We start from the raw sequence: 27,757 nt of genomic DNA, 5'->3' as shown, positions 1-27,757 counted from the left end.
AGGTTTATCATTTGGGTTGAGGTAAAAACAAATCCTTTTCTGTCTCTAACACGTCCCATAATTTAATCTGGCAAAATGTTTGAATTCACAGAAGAACAGCAAAAATGCATAAGTACTGGAGTCCTTTGAGGCAAAAGAACACAAAACATGTGTTGGGCTTACACAGACTCTATGAATTATGCATATGTAAATGTAATTAGTTTGCTCTCTGTATCACACTGTATTCCGTTTTCAAAATGACCATAAGAGAAAACACAGATAAGTATCAGCCGTGGACTTTAGAAGTAGGAATCCAAATTTTAGGAGTGTTGGCCCTTAAAACTATATTCCATTTCATCTGATGTTATAGGATTTTGCTATAACAAATTACTTAACTGCTGCACTCAAAGTCTTCTCAGTCCCCCTCTACTATACTTGCTTTACAAATAGAAAATACCTGTGTCAGCAATTACAAATATTAACAAGAAAAACCTATAGTAATAGTCTTGATCATAGAACAACATGAAAGAACAAAATAGCAGCTTTAAGAATTCTAGAATTTCCTTACAGGATGAAAAAAACTCTTAGAAATGCAACAGTGGTTAATATCCAGACTAACAAAGCGTGTGTGCAGATTATACCGCACATTCACTATAAGGAAGGGGCAATTTTCATCTGTCTCCCCTTCCCTCTGAAGCCAACTGTGACTACCAAAACAGGTCTCTGAGGGCTGTGTGACCATCACAGATATGTTTTCGGAAGTCACAGTTTGCTTCAAACAGAAGGGGAGAGCAATGTGAATATCGCTCCAACAATTCCAGAGTGAGAAATAATGCAAATTATTCATTAAGCTACTCTAAAATCTCCTTGTCTACCTTCAGTATTCAATTAATACCTTAGCAGTGTAAAGGTTTTACTATATCCCGGGCCAGTTTCCTTCTCATTACTGATTTAAAGGGTGGGGGGATGGTGTGTTGCTTTTATGCCTTTAGTCTTTAGTGCTTTAAATTCCTTATTTGTTTGCCTTACAATTAATGTAAGCTTGTTTTGCCACAGTTTAGACACTTTCCAGTTGTTCTTATTTGGCAAAATTTTTACTTTTAAAAGGAAATGTTCTTGCCTTGGATAGTTTCTTGACACTGCTATATAGCCATGCTGACATCTGGGATTTTTTTATTCTCTTACTTAACTGTAGCATATGTTTTATACCAGAGACTTTATTATAATTATATAAAATAACCATGCTTCTCAAAGTGATTTGACCCTTCTGCCCCCCTCCATCAACTTCTTTTAACAATTTTTAAAAAATAAATTGTTTCTTGTGAATTGAAATGTGATTGTGTTAAGCTTACTCAGGTTTTGAATCCCAAGAAGAGTCAGCTGCCTCTCAGAATTGCATCAGGATGGAAATTGTCAAGTCAGGCTTGTCTCAATTGAGTTGTGCTCCAAAATTTACAGCATGGTTATGATCCTTCCTTTCAGCAACAGATCTCCTGCTGATAGGTTAAAATTTAACACAAAGTGAACACAAGCTTGGATTCGAAGCAAATGCATGCTATAGCACAAAAAGAACCCTTCTAATACACAATGTTCTTGTTGCAAATCTAGTTTTTCAAATAAATATTTGGATTGAGACATCACGAAATGCACAGAACTTGTGCTTGCTGGGAACTGGCAGCTGGCTGAGTTGTACTTGCTGTTGTTCATGTGAAGCCACCCATTGACTTTACCCAGAGAGTCAGAGTGCAGGATGCATCCAACATGGCATGCATCCTGCATTCTGTAAGCATGCCTGCCATGTTGAGGTCCCTTTTGCAGCACACTAGTACTAGCCAACATTTTCAGAACTGCAGTCTTTGAGGCATGGCTGTTTGAGGCATTAGAGGCATTTTCCCGTTCCCTTCAATTAAAGGTAGCCTTATGAGTATTCCTTTGAGCTTTCCACTAAAGTGAATGGATACACAGGAGGTTGTTTGTGCACACAGAAGTACACTCCACACTCTGGATGAGGACAAATAAATACCATTTGCTATCCTTTTATACAATTCATTATATATCATGAATTTCAATGAGGCTTGACAGACTGGACTACTGCTACAGTGAATATTTATATAATGTACTCAATTAAGTACAGTACTCAATTTCAACAAAAGTACTCAAAGCAGTTTTTAGAGAAATAATTAAGTAAGTAAGAAAAAAAGATGGTTCCCTGTCCCAAAAGGACTTAAGAGTCTAAAAAGAAATATAAGGTAACCAGCAACAGCCACTGAAGTTATGCTGTGCTGGGGTTGGTTAGGGCCAATTGTTCTCCCCCTGCTAAATAAGAAAATCATCACTTTTAAGGTCCCGATTTTATTTAATCCAGTTTTTATTTTATTGGCATGAGTTGCTTTGCAATTATTGCTGAAACAGACCCATTCAGTAAACTTGCAATACAAATGTTGTATTAAAAAACCCTTAAAGACCATTTTCAGTTTAACCATAACCATTAATGAATTAAAATGCTGCCTTATAAATTGTACACATCAGCTTAATATGTCCTTGGCGTGCTCAATTACGACTCTCCTTTAATATGGGCCTTCTTTCACTTTAGAACCTCCCTTCTTCCTTTCAGAAGAGTGACTGTGAAGGAGACAGAACATCCTGATAGCAGAGCCTACCTTTGATTACTGAGGTGGGTCTACCATTGCCTGTGTGCATTATTCAATAAACTGTTTACATTAACAGTCCTTTGTTACAGGTTTTAAATCTTCAGGCTGCCAGTTTTCGGAGGCCCGGCCTGCCAGCTGGCAGACAGAGAGGTGCTTGTCCTCCAGTTGATTGAGGTAATTAACAGCATAAACTGTCAGAAGGTGACAGGAGGCAGAAAGTTCCTGCCCCGGGGTCACAGCTGGACTCCGCCAACTTGCTCCTTGGTTTCCCAGTAAAACTAATAATGGAGGGAATATTAGTATTAAATTATTAAATCAGAAAGGCAAAATGAAACTTGTGGTTTCCACCCATAGTTAACTGGAAGGCAAATTAGGGGCAATATTTTGGAAGAGGGGATCAGTTTTAAGCCACCTCTGAGGGAAAAGGACTGGCTTTTTCTGGGCACAGATATAACCATTGATTAGAAGCAAAAATTATATAATGTGCATGTAACCTAAGACAAACAGGGGGAAATGGGCCACTTGTCAGGTCTGCACATCTCTATAATCCCGAGTAGCTTTAATAACTGGTGTGTGTGTGTGTGTTGTTCATCTTAATTATCAGAATGCATTTTGCTTTCTCCATAGAATGATTGATGACTTCTATAAAGCATAATGCCTCATTATATGCAATGGCTGACATCTTAATGTTGCTGCATACTTCTAACTGTGGTGTATCGAACAATTTGTGCAATCAGTTTCTGTACAGGGGCGTAACTTTAATAGGGCAAGGGGAGACAGTTGTCTGGGGGCCCCCTGCCTTGGGGGCCCCCCAGAGGAAAGTCACATGACTGACTCCCCCAGCTGTGCACCCACCCGGGCCTCCTTCAGTTGTATTCATCCTCCGAAATTGATGTGAGTGTTAAGACCAGGAGCTACCAGAACAGCATGTCTTTCTCTCGTACCATTAAATGACTTGCATCGTCCACAATTTACAAGACCTTTTAAAAAATAATTTAGGATATTGTTCTATTGTGGAATAAATTTTACTATGCTTTTTGTTAGTTACCACTATTCAGCCTCATTTAAGATTTCTTTACTTCATGAGCTGAGCTTCAGTGAGGGAGGGCCCATTTTAAAATCTTGTCTCTGGGCCCAGTTCAACCTTGCTACGCCCCTGTTTCTGTAGCTTTAAGAAGCGCTTCCTGGTTGTGAGGTTCTTCTTGGTTAGAAGGTAAGCTGAGATTCAGCCCGCTTACCTTTAGCAGACAGCTGCAGACCTGTTGGTTCTAAGTCTTTGTTCCTGTTCCATTTTATTCTTGTTTGGTCTTCAAATAAAAGTTGTTGAGGACAAATGCTGCTCTGGTGCAGAGCCTATTCATAATAGTAACAGAAGAGCACAGACGGTGCTAGGCCCCACACTAGAGCCAGTGCTGCCAAAGCATAGTCATGTACTTGCAAGAACACCCACGCTTCAGGAGTGTGGGGACTAGTGCTGAGTGCACACGGTTGTTAGAAGCATCATATAGGGTTAGTTAGGATCAGTGTTCTCTCTCACTTTTTTCATCCATGTGCAGAATGGGTTTTGTTTTGGGCGGCAGTATCAAGGCAGTGTGTGTGTGTGCACATGTGCATTCAGATGAGGCCTTCCGGATTCAACCCGAGTGGGATCTAAAATTACCTGAGCGGCCATAAACTTGTGAGTGTGTGCACGCCTTTGAGGGAACACTGGTCAGGGTGTCAGCCAACAGTCCACCAGTCATAATGCCATCCTGCCTTTCAATCTGAATGTCCAATTTTGAAGAAAACCAACACCTCTGGCATCCCTCAAAGCCTGGTGCTCCAGGCTTTGTAATATGCAAATTACATATTACAGAAGTAGATTTCCCAATATGGTATAAATTGTTGCCATCTGAAATATATTTACTAGAAAGTAAGTCACTGAAATCAGTGGAGTGTGCTTCCGAAGCCCTATGCTTCTCCTACCTTCTGCTGTTAACACATCATAAAGTGAAGATCAAAAGGCCAGTTAGACATGTCCCACGCAAACGCACTCCTAGCCATGCCCTCAAGTATCTCCAAATTTAGATTAATTTAGAAACACCTGGGAGCAAGTCAGTGTGGGGCTGTGGCTTGCCAGCATATGCCCGTTTTCTCCTTCTATAGGTACTCTGTGCATGGCTGGCATAATGCCTGTACAGGGGCAAGTAAGACATTCTTAGGCTATAGGCTCAGGAGCAGCTTTTGTTCTCAGGGGACTGCATAGTGGAGAGTAAAAGGTGAGAGAGATGACTTGTGCAAACTTCATTCTGTGCACTCAGGTCTGGATCCATCCTATTATGTGGAACATTTTTATTTTTATTTTTGCACTGTGAGCCAAAACCTGACCATTTAGCCCTACTTTGGCCTTTACAGTATTGTCTTTAAGGCAGTTGGTTAAGGGATATCCCAGATCTGTGCCCATCATTTAAAAGCTGAAGATAGATTCCCTAACACTGTTGTGCCCCCATGAATATAGTCCCAGTTAAATGAATATTCTTGGGGAGATTTCTTCCAGGCTATAAAAACTGTAGTCTGAAAAAAAGTACAGCTATTTGTATTAGAAAGGATTTGTAACGATTATATAACAACAGTTTACGAACAGCTCTGGATTACCACAAATGATAGTGTTGTCCAAAAACCTCAAATGATGTATAAAGCAAAAGTGGCAGCCAATAGAGAGTTATACAGCCAAGTCTTAATCCCATTGAAGTCTGTGGCAAACTCTTGCTGATCTCAGTAGGATCAAAACTTGGCTTACAACTGAAAAAGGCTTCACAGTTAATGCAAAAGCACACCATGTGCCCATTGTTTCTAAGCAGATGTTCAGAGACTTCTTTTTATTTTAATTTTTAATTACAGTATTAAACAAAACGGAGCTCCTATATAGCTGGAGAATCGGAAATCTGATTTCCACCCCCACACCCAGCCACTTTCTTGTTGGTTCTAGGGCTTTGGGCCTTTTTGAAATGGGGGAGCAGTGCCAACAAACTATTAGTAATAGCAGTTTTTTAACTGCAGGATAAGCTTCCTGCATGTTTAAATAAATATTGTTAACTGTGACCTTTTGATTTTACTGGGACTGATAAGGCAATTGTTTGACCTATATGAAGCACATACAGTATGCATGGGTTGAGTGCAGCAGAAAACAGGAAACAATAAATCAGAAATTAGAGCACTGATTGTTGTAGCTAATTACATCAGACTTCTGCTTAATTTCTTGCTCTGTCATTCTAACCTGATTTTCTGGCCAACAGGCTTTGTAAATTGCTGGTGTCACGTACATACAGAAAATAATAATCTTTAGTTCCTATGACTGACAAATGAATGAGGGGGAGAACATAGTTTATTATGGAAGAATGAACTGAGACACACACCAGATACCTGCTCAGATGCTCTTTTAATTCACTTACTCTAATGAGCTGCATGGTGTGGTTGTTCACCAGCAGCATGGATTTGGGGCATCATGAGTTATTAATTGGATTTTGGGCTTGATTTGATAAGATTGGACCAACAAAGGAGGAAAAACCCACCCACATTCACAAATGGAAAACATGACAGATACTACATCTGTACAAGGAAGGAGATCAAATTGTGGCTAGGCCACTTAAGTAAAATATGAAAATATAAGTTAGTCAGCACGCTGTTTCAACTTCTCATTATAATAATAGTACACATTTTGTCCCAAAGACTGCCATCTAAAATAAGTAGATAATCATGTAACTAGCTGTCTCTTCTATGTGTTTACTGAAAACTCCTAAGTTTTCAGTAAACTTAGTCCTAAGGGAGGGCAACCAAAAACTAAGTATAGCTCAGGAATAGTTAACATAATACAATGGTTACTTAATGGAATCATCGAGCCAGAAGGGGCCTTGTAGACCAGACTTCTGGTCAATGCAGGAAATCCAGAACTACAGCATCCACAACAGAAGACCTCTAGCAAGGGAAAGCCCACCACCCACTTAGGTAATTCCTTTGTCACATATGATTAAGAAGTTTCTTCTAATGTTCAGCTGAATTCTACCTCTTCTGTAGAAAACCTTAATGCCCTCCTGGTATTTGAAGAGTGCTATTGGCCACATTCAGACTTAACATGGAAGCATGGATCCAATAGACCCGTGGTTCTGCATCTCCCTCCACCCACTCTCCTGTCAACATTCAGACATTGGGGAGAGAAGCCAAGGGGCCTCTCTGTAGTCAGTGAGACTGCAGAGAGGTGAGGGAACTGGCTGTGTGGGCTTCCATCTTTCCTGAAGGACAGCCTGCACTGCCAATAGTAGCCGGAGCGAGGGAGGAGCTTCTTCCCTCAACTCCGGTTGCAGAAAAGGCTAACAGAGGTTCCAGCATTTGGATGTAACACTGGCACTGCCAAACCAGAGGTTGGGACGAGGAAACTTAGAGATAACCGAAGGTGACAAATGGACTTTGGGGAGGGAAACTGTGGTTCCATTTTTTTCCTTTAACTGCAGCTTGCCACATTCGTTCATTTGGTTAGTGAAACCAGAGGTAAAGGGACCTACAGTTTTGTGTTACATATGAACCTGGCCATCCTTTCCTGCTTCAGTTTTTTCTTCTCTAGCCTCCTTTAACCTTTCTCATAGGGTTTGTTTTCCATCTTTTTTTGTTCTCTGAACCTGTTCCAATTTGTCTATATCCTTCTTAAAGAGTAATGTGCAGAACTGAACACAGTACAGCAGACAAGGTCTGATTTAAGGTCTGACTAGTGAGGAATAAAATAAAACTGTTGCTTTGTGATGTGCAAACTATAGTTCTCTTAATGCAGTTCGAACGTGCATCAGCCTTTTAAAAAAGCTCTTTTGCTGCATCACTTTGCTGACTCATGATCCACTTGTGATCTACTTCAAGCCCAAGATTCTTTTCAGATAGACTACTTGCAAGCCTGGTATCCCCCTTTCAATGCCCAAGTATTTAATTTTTTTCCTAAGTGCAGACCTTTGTTAATTTCAGCTCAGTTTTCAATTCTGTAAAGATCATTATGAATTTTCTTCCTCTCTTTTGAAGTGTTAGTTGTTTCTCTGAGTTATGTCATCTGCATATCTGTTTATTCCCACCGTAGCTTCATCTAAGGTGAAGTCATTGATAAAAATTTTGAAGAGTACCAACCCCAGACAGATCTCTTTAGCACTCATGTGAAACTTCCGTCCAGTTTGATAAGGTGCCACTGAGGCAGTTTGAGTATAGTTGTGCAACCAATTGTGAATCAATTTGATGGCAATATCATCTAGCTCGCATACACCGCCTAGAAATGTACATATCAGGTGGTATAAAATATGATAAATATGATAAATAAATAAATCTGACCATTTTGGTAACCAAAATATCATGGGGAACTTCATCAAGTACTTTTCTGAAATCCAGATTAATTAGGTCTACTGCATTCCCACAATTTGCTAAACTAATAATCCGCTCAAGAGTGAGGGAGTGTGAAGACTAGTCTAGAAGGATTTGTTATAGAGAAATACATGCTGTCTTGTTTCTACTAATAATTGTGTGGCTATCAAGACTGACTGCTTTATAATCTTTTCTAGTATCTTTCCTATCATCAAAGTCAAACTGACTAGTCCATCGTTTCCCAAATTCCCCTTTCCTCCCTTTTTGAAGACTGAGACAACATTAGCTCATCTCCAGTCCTGTGGCATCTCAACCATTCTCCAGGATTTCTGAAATATTATAGATAGAAGTTCTGAGAGTATATCAGCAAGTTGTTTTAGTACCCTAGGAGCAATTCATCCAGCCCTGAACTCATTTAAAATACGTAGATGTTTCAGGACCAACTCCTCACCAGTCTTGAACCCACACCATTAACTTTTGTGAGGCTGCTTATGTGAAGTTGCACACTGTTTCCCTTTTGGGAAAAGATTGAGGCAAAATAGGAGCTGACCTTCTCTTTGTCATCCCTTAAAGTTCCACCATCCTTACCGAGCAATGGGCCTACCATTTCCTTCCTCTTCTTCTTATTTTGAACATACCTGAAAAATCCCTTTTTGTTGCTCTTAGTATCCCTCGCCAGCCTCACCTCGTTCTGAGCTTTAACTTTCCAGACACTGTCCCTACAAGCCTGGGCTACTTATCTTTATCAATCCTTGCTGACTTGTCCTTCATTGTGTTTCTTATTAACATCCTTTTAAAAATGTTTAGTTCATCATTAGGGTGTTTGTGCAGCCTCTTTGGTAGGGATGTGCATTTCATTTCAGATACAAAACGTTTTGTGCACAAAACAGGCCGTTTCGGCTGTTTTGTAGCCAAAACAAAACACCCAGTGCTTAAAACAGAAAATTTTGTAGCCAAAACAAAACGTCCCTGCTTTGGATACAAAACGTTTTGTTGTTTTGGCTGTTTTGGAACTCCATTTTGCAATCACAAAAAATCTTTCTCCTTCAGTCTCCATTTTGAGTTTTGACATATGTTTGAATTTCCGGCCCTTCCAGCCTGCAGATTGGCCAGCAGGGGAGCGCGGGGTCTTGGGTTGGGGAGCGCAGCGCGGGGTCTGGGGTGGCAGCAGGGGAGCGCGGGGCTTTGGGGTGGCAGCAGGGGAGCGTGGGGCTTTGGGGTGGCAGCAGGGGAGCACAGGGTCTGGGGTTGCAGCAGGGGAGCATGGGCTTTGGGGTTGCAGCAATTGAATTTAAAAATTTATGTGTGGTGTTTGTTGTTAGTTGTTGTTTCACACTCTTGTGTGTGGATAAATTGCATTTCTGGGGTGGATGTGAATGTGCATGACCAAAACTTGTTCTTTGCAAAGCTCTGCAGGTGTTGTAGATGTGTGATGTTGATGTTATTTTGGAGGGGGAAGAGTGGGTTGGGTGGTAGTGCCCCAATGGGTGCCTGCTACCACCTAGGTTTCAGAGTGATTGGGCAAAGGGCTCAATATTATTTGATTTTTGAAGTGAAGTTTACTCTTTCCCCCCATAGTGAAGAATGGAGGTTTCAGCAGCCCCAGAATTGCACATGTGGGGCACTTGGGTGGCCCAGAGAGAGTGGTGGCATAGTGAACATAGGGTGCCAACCACCACCATGGCTTGATAACCCATGGTGTACTTGGTTCTGTTGTTTTGGAAGTGTTCTGAGTGTAGATTCTCTGGTTGCATATGAGATTTTCAATGAGAAACCATGAATCCACTCTCATTTGCTACTGCTAATAGCAAAAAAAAAAAAAAAAAAAATCTTAAAGACACATAAACTTCAAAAAAAAATTTAAATCAACCCTTTGCCCATTTTTTTTGTAAATTGGTGTGGTAGCCTCCACCCATTAGGCACTACCACCCCACCCCACTCTTTTGACCCCACGACCCATTTTTCCGATCCAAATCGATTCGGATTCGAATAAATTTGGATCCAAATCGAATCTGGGCTCATTCGGATGGGTCAGATTCGGACACAAATCGAAACGGGGGTGTTTCGATTTGGGTACAAATCGAATCACAAAAAATCTTTTCGTGCACACCCCTACTCTTTGGCTGTTTTAGGCACCTCCCATTTTTGTTTCTCATTGGAATTGATTGTGACTGCACTTGTTGAAGTCCTCTCATGTTGGGCACTTGTTCCTGTTAGTTTATTCAGCCATGGAATTTTACAAAGTGCTTCTCTGAGCTTATCAAAATAAGTTTTCCTGAAATCCAAGTTACAGCTTTGAATTTGTTCACCTTTAACTTTCCATTATATGGCCATTTTGCCATGGTCACCCCAAACTCAACCCTCCTTCAGTCACATTGACCAGCTTGTCATCCTTGTTGGTTATGGGCAAGACAAGGACAGCCAGTTCCTTGTTTCTTCCTCCACCTTCTGAAAGAAGAGGAAGTTGTCAGCAAGGCATGTCAGGAATTTGTAGAGGGGTTTGGGTTCTGGCATCTCACATTAAAAGGATTAGGGGTCATTGGCCTAGGAAAAACCTCTGCCTGAAAGCCACTGCCAGTTAGAACAGTCAACACTGGGCTAAATGGAGTGACTCAATACAGTACAAGGCAGTTTCATGTGTTCACCATGGTGTTGATGATGATAATTGATACCACCATCTTAAGAGAATTAATACAGTTGTGAGAGAAAGGTACAAGACTCTTGGAATAAGATCTAATGGCTATGAGTGGTTCATTAATACATTGCTGGCTAGTGATCAGAAGAAAATTTATTAGGAGTAAAATCCTAGATGAGTTTCCCAAGGGCTGTTATAGGAGCAAAGAAATATCAATGACTTGAGAGGAGTTTTAAATGCATTTTGGAAAAGTAATGTATGGTGAGTCATGTATGGTGACCAAAGCTATGCACATGCTGTGCTAAAAGAAACAAAATTAATCCACCCTTTGCACCAATTCTGTGGCATGTGTAATGTGAATGGATTTTATTTCAATGTATTCTCCTTTTCTTAGTGATGGTAAGGGCTTTTCTTGTAGTTCCAAAGGCAGAAGAACTGCCCACCTGCCTGAACCTGTATGTTCACTCATTTTCATCAGAGGTGCTGTTCCAGGTGGCTACCAAGCATAGAGCGTTCTCTGTGGTCAGGGCCACCATGTGCAGATAGCTGCTAAGGGTGAAAGAGTCTCAGAAGGTCCCACAGCTGATTCTTGAGGCCTGCTGTGTGCCTAGGGCTTCATGTGGCAATGGTGGAGTGACTTTCTTGGAACAGCCAGGTAGGAGAGGGTACATGGAGGGCACTTTGCTAAGGACCCCTGGAAACTGAAGCTAGCTCTATCTGTGTTGGAATCCTGATGATGGAATACCTTTTTCAGAGGTGGTTCTCTGGAAGCTAGTCTTTTAGGCACCCAAGCCAAGCTGGTTCATTTTCACATGGCGTTGGCCAGCAATAAATCAATCTCTGTAACTATTTTGATGCTGCTTCTAGCATTGGGTGCTGTACTGTGTGTTTTTAATGGGCATGTTTTTGATTGTTGATGTTGCTTATGTGGATAGAATTGTACACTGCAAGGTCTTTGCAATAATCACCTTTGCAAGGTTGAAAGGTGGAACATACATGTTGGAAATAAATTGAAACTAAATGGTGTTGTTTTTTAAAAAAAATTAAAACTGAAATACTCAGGATGCTGAACTTACTGGGCACAATGCCAACTCTGTTAGTTAACTGGTATAATTATGAGTTCATGGAATATAAACTGTTCTATTTGTAATATGCCATTTGCTCTTTGATGTTTTCCCATTCTAAGTTTTCATGTTTTCCCTCTGCAGTATTGGAGAAGTCTGCAGCTGGAAATGGGATACTGAGAGGACAGAAACTGCTGAAAAGCTAAGGAAATTCTTTGGAGCCAGAGGTTCTGGTTTTTAAACACAAAGTCTGAGTGACTGATGTATTAGGGGCAAGGAAGAATGTTCTACTGCAAATCTACTACAAATCTGAGGAGAAAGTTCTCAAGCAAATTCTAGTTTACTTGTAAACAGTACAACATATAGCATTATTTGCTACAATATCTAACGTATTTACTTACTTATTTAGTGCATTTTTATACCGCCCATATACAAATCTCTGGACAATTTACAGTTTTAAAGCACAAAAAACCATTAAACACTAAATCAATTAAAACAGTTAAAAATATAGATAAAAATAACCTTAAAACTTTACAGGTGTGGACTAAAAGTCTGATTTAAAATTTTTCAAAAAAGTTTTCAAAATTTTCTTAAAATAATCCAGAGATGGGGAGGCTTTAATTTTGTTTGGGAGCATGTTCTAAAGTCCTGGGACAAACCTAGAAAAGGCCTAGTTTTGGGTCACCACCAAACGAGCCAATGACAACCTGATTATCCTCCCGATTATCCCCTGACCTCTCCTGATTATCTTAATAGGTGGCAGGGGTCCATGAAGAAGAAGGCGTTCTCTTAAGTACCCAGAATGTTGGGGGGCAATATGCTAAATCATTGTAAACCGCTTAGAGAGCTTCCAGCTATAGAGCGGTATATAAATGTAAGTGCTATTGCTATTGCTATTGCTATTAAATACCTTGGACGCAAGCCTTTCAGGACTTTATAACCACCACTTTGTATTTCAGTCTGAGAAACCAGGGAGAAGTTTCGCTCCAGAAGTTCTCGCAGACCATGTACCTGTTTTTCCCCAGGGAAGTGTAACCACATCCAGAACACGCAGATCCAAACCACTTCCTAAGTTTTGATCTCCCACAATAAGTACTTCTGTCTTGTTGGATTCAGCTTCAGATTGTTCAATATATAACATAAAAGCTGTCTCTTACAGTTTGGTATTATAACTATCTTTCTCAAGCTTTTAAGTTTAGCCAAGGTAAGTAAATCCTAGAATGTTCTAAGCCATTCAGTTTTACTTGGTTCAGTTCTTACCTTCTAATACTTACCAATGATTAATCTTGAAGCAAATAGGGCATAAGAACATAAGAATATAAGAGCCCTGCTGGATCAGGCCCAAGGCCCATCTAGTCCAGCATCCCATATCGCACAGTGGCCCACCAGATGCTGCTGGAAGCCACAGGCAGGAGTTGAGGGAATGCCCTCTCTCCTGCTGTTACTCCCCCGCAACTAGTACCCAGAGGCACCCCGCCCCCGAGGCTGGAGGTGGCCTACAGCCCTCCGACTAGTAGCCGTCAATAGACCTCTCCTCCATAAAGTTATCCAAACCCCTCTTAAAGCCATCCAGGTTGTTGACTGTCACCACATCTCGTGGCAGAGAATTCCACAAGTGGATTATGTGTTGTGTGAAAAAGTACTTCCATTTGCTGGTCCTAGATTTCCTGGCAATCAATGTCATGGGATGACCCCTGGTTCTAGTGTTAAGGGAGAGGGAGAAGAATTTCTCTCTGTCCACTTTCTCCATACCATGCATGATTTTATAGACCTCTATCATGTCTCCCTGCAGTCATCTTTTTTCTAAACTAAATAGCCCCAGGTGTTGTAGCCTAGCCTCACAAGAAAGGTGCTCTAGGCCCTTGATCATCTTGGTTGCCTGCTTCTACACCTTTTCCAGTTCAGCAATATCCTTTTTTTAGATGTGGTGACCAGAATTGTACGCAGTACTCCAGGTGTGGCCGCACCTAGTTTTGTATAAGGGCATTATAATATTGGCAGTTTTATTTTCAATCCCTAATGATCCCTAGCATGGAATTGGCCTTTTTTACATCTGCCGCACATTGAGTCGAGACTTTCAATGAGCTGTCCACCACGACCCCAAGATCGTTCTCCTGGTCAGTCACTGACAGCTCAGATCCCATCAGCAAATACTTGAAGTTGGGGTTCTTCGTCCCAATGTGCATCACTTTACACTTGCCAACACTGAACCGCATTTGCCACTTTGTCGCCCACTCACCCAGTTTGGAGAGATCCTTTTGGAGCTCCTCACAATCCGTTTTGGATTTCACTACCCAAAAGAGTTTGGTATCATCTGCAAATTTGGCCACCTCGCTGCTTACCCCTGCTTCTAGATAATTTATGAATAAATTAAAAAGCACCGGTCCCAGTACAGATCCCTGGGGGACCCTACTTCTTACTTCTCTCCAATGCGAAAACTCTCCATTTATACCTACCCTCTGTTTCCTGTCTTTCAAGCAGTTAGCAATCCACACATGTACTTGTCCCCTTATCCCATGACCGCTAAGTTTCCTCAGGAGTCGTTGATGAGGAACTTTGTCAAAAGCTTTTTGGAAGTCCAGGTATACTATGTCAACTGGAGCACCTTGATCTACACACTTGTTGACACTCTCAAAGAACTCCAAAAGGTTGGTCAGGCAAGATTTACCTTTGCGGAACCCATGCTGGTTCACTCTCAGCAGGGCCTGTTCTTCTATGTGCTTTACAATTTTATCCTTGAGGAGGCTTTCCATCAATTTGCCTGGAACGGATGTTAAGCTAACCAGCCTGTAATTTCCCGGATCACCACAGATCCCTTCTTGAAAATCGGTGTTACATTTGCTACTCTCCAGTCCTCTGGTACAGAACCAGATTACGGGGATAAGTTATATATTTTAGCAAGGAGGTCAACAATTTCACATTTGAGTTCTTTGAGGACTCTTGGATGGATGCCATCCAGCCCTGGTGATTTGTTAGTTTTCAGTTTTTCCACAGTTTAGAACATCATCTCTCGTCACTTCTATCTGGCTCAGTTCTTTAGCCGCCATTCCCGAAAAGCCTGGTTCAGGAACAGGTATATGCTCAGTATCCTCTGCCGTGAAGACGGACACAAAGAACTCATTTAGCTTCTCTGCAACCTCCATATCCTCCTTAATAATCCCTTTCACTCCCTCATTATCCAAAGGTCCAACTGCCTCCCTGGCAGGTTTCCTGCTTCTGATGTATTTAAAGAAGTTTTTGTTATTCCCCTTGATGTTTTTAGCTAAATGTTCCTCAAACTCTCTTTTCGCCTCCCTTATTGTTGTCTTGCATTTCTTTTGGCAGAGTTTGTGTTCCTTTTTGTTCTCTTCATTTGGACAGGCCTTCCAATTTCAGAAGGAAATCTTCTTCCCTTTTATGGCTTCCTTGACAGTACCCGTTCGCCATGCTGGCATCTTCCTGGACTTAGTGGTACCTTTCCTCTTTTTGGATATACAATCTAACTGGGCTTCTACTACTGTGGTTTTGAGTAAACTCCATGCACTCTGGAGCGAAGTGACTCTCCTGATTTTCCCTTTCAGCTTCCTTTTCACCATCCTCCTCATTTTAGAGAAGTTTCCTTTTCTGAAATTCAAAATGTCTGTGTTCGACTTCCTTGGTGATTCTCTCCCCACATGTATGCTGAATTTGATGGCACTATCAGTGTTCCCTAAAGGGTCGATGACACTGAGATCCCGCACCAGAACCTGGGTGCCACTCAGAATTAAGTCCAAGGTTGCCTTCTCTCTGGTTGGTTCCAAGACCAACTGTTCTAGGGCACAGTCATTTAGCGTATTTAGAAATTTCACCGCTTTGTCATGACCTGACTGTGAATTTACCCAGTCTATGTATGGGTAATTGAAGTCACCCATGATTACAGCCCTGCCTCTCCTTGACGCCTCCCTGATTTCCTGCTGCAACTCCCAGTCACTGTCAGCATTTTGATCAGGAGGGTGATAGCACATCCCCAGTAACACGTTCCCTTTCAGGCCTTGTATTGTCACTCACGGGGTTTCTGTGAAGGACTCCAGTCCATCCAGGTTTTCTAGCTGGTTAGATTCTATGCCTTCTTTAACATACAGTGCTACTCCACCTCCAAGGCGCTCCTCCCTGTCCTTTCTATAGAGTTTATATCCAGGGTAACAGTATCCCACTGGTTCTCACTTTTCCACCATGTTCCTGTTATGCCCACTATATCTATTTCTGCATTAGCCACCAAGCACTCCAGCTCACCCATTTTGGCTCGGAGGCTTCTGGCATTGGCATATAAGCACCTATACGCTGAATCTCTCACCTGATGTACGCTATCTTTCTTTTGACTCTTTGACCAGCTGGCACAGTCTCCCGTCTGCTCTTTATGCGGTACTGCTCTGTCCTCTTCTGTTTTATCTGAATCCTTTGCACCCTCGCACTTTAAAGGATGGCTTTTGCCGAACGGGATACTGCCCAGCTCCCATCGGCTGTTCTCCAAGCGTCATTTTAAAAGCTGCTCTGCAAACCTTTTGATTTTAAAGTAATGGATTTTGTTATAATATGTGAGAAAATATTTGATATAGTTCAGTAGAAATAATAGAGGATCTCTGGTTTAATTAACATTCATAATTACCATAATTCACAATTTCCTTTTTCAGAATATAGTTTTCTAGCTTATTCTTGTTCAGTTATGAAAAAAGCTACTTTTATTTTCAGATTCAAAACCTTCCATTATTATTTGTATATATCTTGGACAATTTCTATGGAAGGATGCTATTGCATGGTTGTCTTAAACCAATTATCTCTTACGTTCAGACCTATTGGAAAATGAGAAATCTCTACTAAATTAAATACAACACTGCATTAAGTCTATGATGAGTCACGTAAAATTAATGTAGTCTGTATTATAGTCTAATAACATGCCATATATTTTTCATAATACATTCTTATTCTCATGTATACCTTTTTAGTATTAGTGAAGATTATTGATATATTATGCTTTGATTTGGGGGGTAAACAAGAACAATATGATTTGAAGTTATTGAAATAACCGCACCTGGATAGGTAATGGCACACTCTGTGGCCGGGGGTTGCTGCCCTCTGCACTACTCCTCACACCCATGCCTGAGGTGACCACCTGAACCTGCCTCATAGAACGACTGGCCATGCATCTCAGTAACAATCTCAGTAAAACTCTCTTTAAAACACTGTTAAAAATCTCAATTCACACCTATGAAGGCTTTTTTCAGCACCCCCAAAATGAGTGTACCTGGTATCTTATGCTTTTTTTAATGCACCCTGTTATATTGTCTTATGAACATTATACATCACACTCCGTCCTTTTACACATCAATCCTGTGTGATCAAATGCTGATATCTTTTTCTATGATCTTATTTCAGCTCTAGGCCAAAACAGCTGCAAGAATTTTGGAATCATAGTTTAATAAGGAAACTAGTCTATAAAATGTCATGTTTATCTGTTCCACGATTTAGGATTACAGTTAATCTCCCCTCTGTCCATGGTCATGGAAGCATTACTTTTTGGTGGATTTCATTAATTGCGTTCATCAAAGAGTTTGCTAAGATATCCCAAAACCGTTTATTAAAAAATCAGAGGTAAAGCCATTAGGTTCAGATACTTTATTGCTCTTTAAGGTTTTTAATTGCTTGGTCTACTTCCTCCACTGTAATTTAAGATCCATACTTTGTTTATCATCATCACTTAGCTGTGCTATTCTTAGATAGAAATGAAAGTATTTATATTATTCTAACTGAGATCTTAAGTACTTCATAGGGATTTTTAAAATAACTAGCTGAACCCTCACAAAGCATCTGTGCAGTAGTTTATTTACTTTTGGGGGTTTAGTTGAGAGAATTCATTTGGCTCATCCTCCCTTTGTAGCCGTGCATTGCACCGTGTTCCCCTCCCCCCCGCATAACTGTCTCGTTCGCTTCCCCCCCACAACTCTCTCTCTCTCCCCCCAATTCTCTCACTTGCTCTCTCCCCCCCAAAACCCTCTTGCTCACTCTCTCCCCCCACAACTCTCTTGCTCGCTTTCCCCCCCACAACTCTCTCACTCACTCTCTCCCCCAACAACTCTCTTACTCGCTTTCCCCCCAATCCTCTCTCTCACTGTCCCCCAACTCTCTCATTCACTCTCCCCCCACAACTCTCTCGCTCGCTTCCCCCCCCACAACTCTCTTGCTCACTCTCTCCCCCCACAACTCTCTCACTTGCTCTCCCCCAACAACTCTCTTGCTTTCTCCCCCCCCACAACTCTCTCACTCACTCTCTCCCCCCCACAACTCTTTCGCTCACTCTTCCCCTCCCCACAAGTTTAGTTTAGTTCCAGATGTAGGTTTTTTTCTTTAGGGCAGCTGTTTGTGCTCACAGTTCTCAGCATTGTAGGCAATGCTGGCCCACACAGTCCCTTTTTTGGTGGGATGATTTGGGGCTTTGGTTCCCTTTTTTTGTATGGGGGGTCAGGAAGACTGTCTGGGTTTTTTGGGGGGGGGGACTGCCAGCAGCTGGCCCACGCAATCCCCTGGTAGTTTGTTTGTTTGTTTTTGAAGGGATGACTGGGAGCTGAGGGTTTGTTTGTTTGTTTGTTTTTGATGGTGTGGGGTGTGGAAGACTGGCTGGTGTGTTTGGGGGGGTGGGGGGCCCAGAACAATGGCACTGTTTTTTTCTTTTGGGGGCGGGAATGTCAGCAGCGTGCCCTCACAGTCCAAACGGTTTTTAACGGTCCCTTACCTGCTACCCATTTAGGCTTCATTTGATGTTCTCCTTTCCGTCATTTACCCGCCAGCCGCCCCCTCTCTGTGGGCAGTTTCCTCTGCCTTTCCTTTTGTTCCTTTCCTTTCCTTTTCCTTTCCTTTTTGTTCCCCGAGTCTGCCGATTCCCGCCTGCCTCCTTCTCTGCCGCTCCCTCCCCAGGCAATGGTTCCTCCTTTCCCCCTCTGCCTTTCCTCCTTTCTTCCTCTGTCTCCTGAGTCTGCCAATTCTGCCTGCCTCCCTCGCTTGCTGCCGCTCCCTCCCTAGGCAATGGTTCCAGGGATCAAGACTCATCCGGACACATCCGGACGTAGTTCTCTTTTGGGTCGGCCATAAGAGAATTATATATATAGATGTTTTATAAACTGTACAGCTATTACTTTTTTTTGGTGTTAAAGTTAAAGATTTATCAATATATTTTCTCATTGGTGAAATTGCAATTGCTTCTTATTTTCTCACTAATCTGTTGTCTAATCATTTTCCTGTTTTATCTCCTGAGTCAAAGAAAGTCTGTCTAGTTACAAGTTCTTATATGTTTCAGGCCAACCTAACTTCTTCTTACAGATAATTTTACTAGAACTACAAAACACTTTCTTTTCTTGTTCCAAAGAAGTTACGAGTAAGTCCCATTAAACTTAATGGGATGTAAATTAGTTACAACGAACTTGTCTCCGTTATTTCAATGGAACTTAACCATGACTAATTGTATACAACTCTTTGTGAAATTCCTCTAAATTCACGGTCTTTGTTCTTTGTGAATTCTTTGCTTATCCAAATACTTTCTATATGCCTTCTGCCCAAATATACATTTTAGACCTTTTCTCTGTGTTGCTTATAGAAACCAAGTAATTCTGAGATGAACTAATAGAACCTACTTTCTGCTTCTTTTTACTTGGTGAATCTTAACTAGGACCTCTTCCCTTGTGCTGTAAATTTGGTTTGTATCTAACTATAAGCGCATCAGTTACAAAAAGGTATTGCCTATATTTTGAGCTGTCACCATCTTGAAACAACATAGATCAGCCAAAAAAAAACCCCACAAAAAAAACCCAATCACACACACACACACATCTCCCATCAGGGTTTCCTAGAGTTCCCTCCCATTTGCTATGAATTTTATTTGTATCAGATTGTAAACACAAAGTTAATAGAAGGACACACACACACACACACACACAAATCCCAGAAGCCTTCTTCCCTGTAGAAAGCAGGATAAAAAGCTACATATCTGTTGATATTTAACTCTTTTTCTGACATCATTTCCCTCAATTTTGAAGATCTGTGCAACTACCGTGTTTCCCCGAAAATAAGACAGTGTCTTATATTAATTTTAGCCCCCAAAAATGCACTAGGGCAATTAGCGGTACATCAGAAATTATTGCTAGGTCTTACTTTCGGGGTAGGTCTTACTTTCAGGGAAACAGGGTATTCAAAATAAAACCATAGCACAAGATGGTGTTCTGAGTATAAAGATCTCTACTTGATTGAGTGTACTAGTTAACTGATGGAGAAAACAAAAAGGCCACATTCACATGTAACATGAATCTGGAGGTTGATGAACCCACAGTTTCAATTTGAAACCATAAATCACATCACAGATGTTCAACCTTCAGTTTCAGGACTGGGGAACCCCTCCCTCTTCCTGGTCTGCTGAGGCTGCATCCCAGCAAGCTCATTTGTGTTGCCAGACTGCGGGCAAGGCATCAGCATGTCACCAGAGTCACTGCTATTGGCCACGATCTTAAAGGAGGTGTGCCGAGCACAATTGTGCATTTTTTGAACCTTCCACCCACTCTTGGCATGGAAAGGGCATTTAATGCCATGCCATGCCAGTGCTTCTGACAGTGATTGCAGCACCACCCTCCTAAGAGCCCCATAGCAGAAATGTCCTACACAGGTACTATTTATTGGGGGAGGGGGTCTTGGGGGGAACTATTTTCCTGTCAGAAAGGAAAGGGAGCTTGATGACTTCCTAGGAGGGGATATGTATATTAGGGATGGGAAAGGACCTTGGGGGAGAGGGGTTGTCCTACTGTGACCTAGGATGCTCTTGTGAGGGCTCACCTTGGCAAAGCAGTCCATGCAGACCAAACCACACTCCTGCTCCCCTAGTAGCTTGCTGCTGGAAGATTAGTACTCTCATGAGAGGGCTAGTCTAGTGGGGTGGACCTTAGGGGAAAACACCCTTGGTCTTCCATTGGACTGCGCGCTCAAGAGTTGAGCTAACTCAACAAAGAGGTCCCTGCTTGTGTGAGGCCCCCATTCTCTCTGATTAACTATAGAACTTTTTCATTGCAACCGCTGTGAAGATTGAGATACTCCATGTGTCAGAGCCTAGTTGTGTGTGCAGACAGGGGAAACACTGGTGCAGGGACAGAGCTTTACTCCCATTCAAAATTCCCAGGTTCGGGCTGGCATTGCAGCATGTGCAGATCTGTGGCAATGGGAATTGAGGGAGAGGGGAGCTCCAATTTTCAGCAACTGCAGGAGAGCGGGTTTGCCATTTCAGGTCACAAGCAAGGGTGTACATGTCCAAATGGGCAGACTGGCATGCTTTGATTGCTTCTTGGCGGTAGTCACCAAGTCAGGAAGAGCAGTTGCCGGGGTACCCCAACCTGGTTGATCAGCATCGTCGTCCAGCCCTCATGGCCTGACACTCATGAAAGAGCTGTCTGTTGGAGAAGGGGGATTGTTGTCACAAATTATTAGCAACTCAGCCTACCACCCCTGTCCCCACAGATGGTTCTTCTCATGAGTTGTGAGGGAGTGTCCCCATGGCCTTTCATGAGTGAGCGCTCCGATCAGGAAGAACATCTGTTGCCATCTCCCCTTTCAGTGTTGGCAGTGCTGTCCCTCCCGCCTTCCTGACCTTTCTGTACAAAAATAGAAATTGGCTGTTCAAGAATCCCTGGTTGGAGCTGCCTTTTAAACCCAAGCCTGGGTATCCTCACCCTGCCATATGTTTCTGTCCCGGCACTCTAGTGGGGTGCCCTGCTTATGTTGCCACCTAGAGTGTTCGTGCGTGTGAACTTACAACATTGTCGCTTCATTCTCAGGGAGCAAGGAACTTATTTCCCATACTGCCATCCTATCCCCTTTCCCTCCTGCTTGCCAGGAAGAGGGAGCAAGGGACAGAGTGGGGAGAGGGATTGCCCATGTATTACTTTGCTGCTTGACAGACTGACAAGCTTGGGATGGGAACTGGCTATATCCTTGTTTCTGGGCATCTGCTTTGTTGGATCTGAGACAGGAGGGGCGGGATGAGTGCTCAGAGAGGCGGCCAGCGAGAAGCACCACAGGAATGGCAGATCTGCACCTCCATCTCTATGATTGTAGTTCCAAAAACTGCATGGTACTGCTGTTATGGCGGCATCTACATTGTAACACTTCAGCAGCCAAACCTCAGGTTTTGGTGGTGAACCTTACTGAAAACCAAAGCTTCAAATTGGAATTTGGCAAGGCAAACTGCAGGTCACTTTAACCATGAAACCGCAGTTGCACACATTCAGATATAATGGAGTGCCAACCTCTGCCCTGTATAACTCTGGTTTTGCGATACATCTGAATTTTGACAATCATGTCTGTTTCTTGAGATTGTTATATTGTAAAAACCAATAAAAAATTTAAAAGCGAAAAAAATCATGTCTGTTTCTGAGTTACACTGGGAAGTTATAATCCCTTTCAACTACATGTTGAATCCTTCACGTGTCTTTTAATTTAAAATGTTTAATCTTCCTTTTAAACTAATTCATGAACTCAGATTCTTCCCATTTACATCAGAGTGCTCCATAAAATTACTCATTACAAGAGTCATTAAATATAAGGTAATTTTGTATAAAATTAATAAGAACATGAGCTCAATTATAAAAGAAGATGTTTTGCTCCTAATCTGATACATAAATAGAGCTTATAGTAAAATGTGGGTCCTGAACTTTAATAAGGATATACAGTATCTGTCTGCCATTTTAATCAGGACTAGAGCCCTAGATTGAAGACACCCCAAGCGAGCAGTGTCTTCAGCCCTACCTTTCAATTTGCTCAGCTTTTGAATACCTCATTTTTTATTAATACCTTATTTTTTATTTTGTAGTTCCTTTTATGACTTTTCATGGGTGATTTATCATGCTAATCATGTGATATGATAGGCATAGGACCTGCATATGTCTATACATCTGCATATATTCATTTCATTTTTAAGCAAATTTTTTAAAAAGGTGATTCCTCTAAAGTTGTAAGGATCACAAAATAGTCCAGTGCCACCAAGTCCAGTGGTCACTGGGTCACCAGCCCATAAATGCAACCGAGCTGCAGCGCAGTGTCCAGCACTCCCTACGGTGGTGGATTGGCTCTGCCACTCACCTGACCACCTCTGGAGTATTAGCTCTGTGGAAGCCAGGTGAGTGGTGGAGCCGTTCCCCCACTACAGGGAGTGTTGAGTGGTGTGCTGCAGCTCAGAGCAGCTTACAGACGCTGCTGGAGTGGAGGCAAGCACCTTCTTGTTTATGCATACAGGTGCCTCTCACCACCACCCCAGTGGCTCCCACACCAGCCGCTACTGGGGCTCTTATAACATTATATTTTTCCTTTCTATACTTCTTGAAAATACCAATTTTCATTTGACTACATTACTTCCCTTTCCCTTATGCCTTGGTTCCAAAGCTGTTATTTACCTTGTGAAGAAAGCTGCCATTGGCGCCAAAGGAGCCTCTCTCTCAAGGCAAATAGTAAGTTCAAGACCATGTCACAAGGGGAGAAGTTAAATGCCACTGTCACCTTGACACTCTTGACAGTTCCCCTCCTTGCAGCTACTGTTTTATCAAGATTGGAACTGTGGTGTTGAAATAGTGGGTGTTTAACCTTTTCCTCTTGTGCCATGCTCCCAAGGTTGCCATTAGCCTCAGGAGGGAAGCACCCACTTGCTTTTCTCCTCAGGAAAACAGCATTGAGGGCATTTTTGTCAGGACTGCCATTTGAGGAGAACGGGTTTACTATCCTTCCTTATATTCCTCAGGCCAAATCCTGACTGGGCCCCAATGTGGCTGCTAATTTAATTTATAAACAACAACTAGAAGCGCAAAGGATATGTTTTGTTTGACATTGTGTCATTTGACTTTGAGATTAGCCTTATCTACACATTATCATCTTCTTGAATATTTTCTTGTCTTCGTTATTGAGTTTCGTTCCTTATTAATGTCTCGATCATCTTGTTTATTCAGTGGCTCTTTGTTGATTTCTGTAATTTGTTGTAAGAAATAACTTGCCATTCTTGATTGTCATCTTATGATGAGTATGCTTCACAGTATAATAAACATTATTAAACTTTAACCTGATTCTCCTAGTCTTATTTTCAGCTACATAGAGCTGGAAGCCACATTAATTGTGTGCTTTAGAACATATGCTCTTTAGATAGTGGGGTATCGGGCTAATGTCTACAAGTCAACATTTGTACTTTCCAGTTCAGCATTTTTCTTTTGTTCAAAACCATTGGGTAGCATCCAGACTAGTCTTGTGCTAGTGTAAATGCAACCTCTTTGCAACCTTGTGCACAATTCCGAATGTGTACAAATGGGGAACTCTTTGTACAAGATGTGTTGGGGTGGTTCCTCTTCTACTAGCAGTAGTGCAGCTACGCAGAGCCCTGCAACTCTAAAAAAATCCTTTCTCAAGTGCCACTTTGGATGCTATCCATTATAGTCTTCTATATACCTTTTTTATATTCTCAAGTGTTGGTAATGTGTGTTCTATTATTCAAAGTGCTCAAAAGGCTCTCTCTCTCTCTCTCCATTCATCCTACCAGTGGTGGCCTGTCCAGGTGGGGCAGGAGAGGGGGAAAACAAGCCACAGGTGTGACTCATTGCCACTTTTCTTGTCACACTTTATCTGCCGCAACCAGATGAATGACCAGCCTGTGTACCTGGGGGTTAACATGGTGGCAGAGTGAGGCGAGGGAGAGCAGGTGGGGCAAATCAAGAAGAGTGGAAACGAGCCGCACCTGTGGCTTGTTTTCCACCCCCACCACCCAGGTGAGTCGCCACTGCATCCTACTGCTTCTACTTTAGTTCCTAAATTACTATATTGTATATGATTTACAGACCTAATAGTAAACAAACACAAATATTAGGTTTTTAAAAAACAAAGCCCAATGATTGTACAACCCAAGACACCCACATAAACTGTACAACTTGCATCAGTTGTACAGGCTGCCAGATTTTTGCACAGCCTTTAAAACTGTCCACCTTATTCAATTATTAAATTTTCACATTGTATTAAATTTGCATCGCTGATTAAGTCACGCGGGTTGCTAAACTGTGCAGTTTGCTAAATGTGCACAGATTGCTATCTTGCTTTTAAATCACAACATTTCTTGAACCACTTCTCAAAAAATTACATCTCTGGTTACTTTACAGAGCTCACTAATTTCTCAATATATTGATTACACAGTCCACCATTTGTGCTGTTTTTGGCTTTTCAAAAATGCCTTTGCTTGTGGAGGGCTCCAGTTCAGGAGTCCAATCAATTTAAAGGCATCCCACCCACACAAAAGGTAAAGTCCTGGACCCTCCTGGACATACTGGGCAGCTACACAGAAAGCAGCCACCAGTGGCTGTTTTAAAGGCTTGCACCAAACATGCAGTCCCCTTGACAGTCCAGGCAGACAAATGGAAAACATGCTGTTAAGCCCTCCCATCTCTTAAAGGCAACAGCAGGACTGTTACAGGAGCTGCTGGTGAAATAGAGAGTATAGCAGGGCGCTCTCTGAACAGAGGGAATGAGTGACAGCTCCTGAGCAGCTCCTTGGCAGGAATTCCTACCCACTTTTGGAGCAGTAACCATGAGCAGTGTCTCTTTTGAAACATCCATGGGCTAAAATAGCTTACATATTGTATCAACTAACTTGTTATGAACATTTGGATTTAGAAGGTCCTACCTTTGTGCAAGACTTAAAATTTCCTTTCATTATAACAGATCCATTTCAGAGCCCTATTCAAAGTGCTGGCTATCATCTTTTAGGGCCATATAATAAGAACATAGGAAGCTGCCTTGTACTGAGTCAGACCATGGATCCATCTAGCTCAGTATTGTCTAACTGACTGGCAGCAGATCTCCAAGGTTTCAGGTAGGACTCTTTCCCAGCCATACCAGGACACCCTGAGGACGGAACCTGGACCTTCTGCATGCAGATCAGATACTCTACCACTGAGCTATGGCTCCCGTTTGGAGCCTAGATATATAAAGGACACTTTCTGTCATATGATCCTGTTTATCCATTGAGGTCTTCTGGGGAGGCCATGTTCTGCTCTGTGACCCTCTGCTGCCAGAAGTGTGATTGGCGGGCACACAGGACCGGGCCAGGACAGTTGTGACATCCAGATTTCAGAACTCAAGTAGCTCCCTCTCTGTGGATGTTTTGATACCTATCAATAATGCACTTTCAATGTGCTTGTGGTACACAGGCTAAGCACTCCATCTGGAAGCCACAGTTCTCTCTTAGATTAGTATAACATTCTATGGAGGAAAAGGTGTTGGGAGGGGAGATTGGAGAAGTTGTTAAATCGCAAAGGGGGCAGAGCTGCACAGGTCTCCCCTTGTCTTACACTGACAGCTAAGTTCTCTCTCAATCCTGTTTGCTGAATTCAATATCTGCCAGCATTTTAGATCAGGTATTTATGGTGTGTCTCCTCCATTTTGGGCCTTGCTTCTTGAAAATGCACAATGCAAAACGGCTAAGGAAACCTGTATCACTGTCATGCTTTGTTGTGGGGCAGCCCAATAACAAGACCACCCCTTCACAGGTAAGAAAGCTATTAAACCCTGTGAATTTTCACAGAGGATAAGGGTAAATTAATTTGCCACAGATGTTTCCGTAACACTCTGCATGAGAACATTCACAGTGTCCCACAGTCTTTCTCCTGTGGTGGTCTAGTGTTAGTGGACTCACGACTTTAATCTAAAACATGTAAGAAATGGCAGCAGCTGGCTCAGGACTTTCGAGAGAGATTTTGTTAGGCTGTTTGTACTACTTCAAAGCCTTCCTGTGCCATGCATATGCCTTATAAGTGGAGAAAACATAAAATGTAATGGAGAATGATAAAAGGCAAATTTTGAAGCAGCCACATCAATGCTCTATCAGTGTGGTACCTTACATCCAGATGAAAATGTTCTTATTGTGATGGATGTCATGACAGTTTACGGTAAAACTCTGCCCTCATTCACACTCAGGCAGGGCCATTAGAAATACGTGGGATTCCACAGCTGTAACATAGGTCAGAATTTTGTTTGTAATATCTTTATTGGTACATCTGGTCTTTGGTCAGCTCAATATGTAGTTTTGAAGACATGCAGAATGATGACTACCAACAGCTAAATAATTCTATGCTAATCTGATGATAGGGGAAGAACTTTTTTTTAACACTGGAATGTGCTTCCCGGGGGGGCGGGGAGTTTTTATCATTGTATACCAATTATGACCAACTGAAGACTTATTCAGAAAATGAAAGCATTTAAAATATATTCATTTCGATGTAATTAATTTTAATTAATTCTAATTGTAATTAGTTCATATTTTAATCAAAGTGTAATGTTACTCATATAAATATTAATATGCATAATATACGATATTGTGAATATTATATAATAAATTTATATAATATTCATATATAAATATCTGTAATATTCGTAATATAATATTGTTACTCATTGTGAAACAGAGTCTACTAAGATTGAAATAATTTACTAAGCAGTGTGTTCCATGGATTAAGCAATCACACACTGCTCCCTGTGAAAACATGATCAGTGCTGACAGGTGTTATCTGTACATGACCTAGTTCTTCACCAGAGTTTTAAATGATTCTCACAACCAAAACGATTTGCCAGTTAGTTGAAAGAACCCTTTTCCTTAATTAAATATGAAGTATATGCAAAATACCATCAGTATTTAGATACTGGAAATGATGTTAATTAACTGGTTAATTGGTTAACATAATTTAATTGACTGTTAATCCAGTCTTGGGACCTACTGTGCCCTGGCCATACATACTTAGAATGGAATGTGTCAATAGTTATAGCACTGCTATAGACATGATGCACAAGACATTACAGGCAGACATTCTGGCTAGAATGCTTCAGATGGAGGTGCATGCAAATCTTAGCTGACAAGATGAAGACCCTGAGAAAAAGAACATTCATGTGCCTATGTATATATATTAGCCTGGACACACACACACAAAGTCCTTGTTTGTATGTAGACACAATGCAGGGGCGCTGGAAGACTCCTGGTGGCACAGGGACAAAGT

At 41.8% G+C, this 27,757-nt stretch overlaps 2 long non-coding RNA genes across 4 annotated transcripts in view; one reads left to right on the top strand and one right to left on the bottom strand.

Moving 5' to 3' along the window:
- The window catches only part of LOC128326376 (uncharacterized), a 43,736-nt gene extending 30,733 nt beyond the window's left edge, over positions 1–13,003 (top strand). The window contains exons 3-4 of the long non-coding RNA XR_008308013.1: positions 2,573–2,653; positions 11,844–13,003. This is a non-coding gene — a long non-coding RNA (uncharacterized LOC128326376). The remainder of the gene's footprint in view (positions 1–2,572; positions 2,654–11,843) is intronic.
- The window catches only part of LOC128326373 (uncharacterized), a 77,952-nt gene that overhangs the window by 27,638 nt on the left and 22,557 nt on the right, over positions 1–27,757 (bottom strand). For all 3 annotated transcript variants that reach the window (XR_008308008.1, XR_008308007.1, XR_008308006.1), the window contains 2 exons: positions 16,012–16,216; positions 1,332–1,475 (listed from right to left, as the gene is read on the bottom strand). This is a non-coding gene — a long non-coding RNA (uncharacterized LOC128326373). The remainder of the gene's footprint in view (positions 1–1,331; positions 1,476–16,011; positions 16,217–27,757) is intronic.

The sequence above is a fragment of the Hemicordylus capensis genome, chromosome 5 (assembly GCF_027244095.1).
Source record: "Hemicordylus capensis ecotype Gifberg chromosome 5, rHemCap1.1.pri, whole genome shotgun sequence".
In the NCBI taxonomy this organism is placed as follows: Eukaryota; Metazoa; Chordata; class Lepidosauria; order Squamata; family Cordylidae; genus Hemicordylus; species Hemicordylus capensis.
The sequence above is the reverse complement of the archived record's forward strand: the minus strand, read 5'-3'. Positions and strand labels throughout refer to the sequence as shown.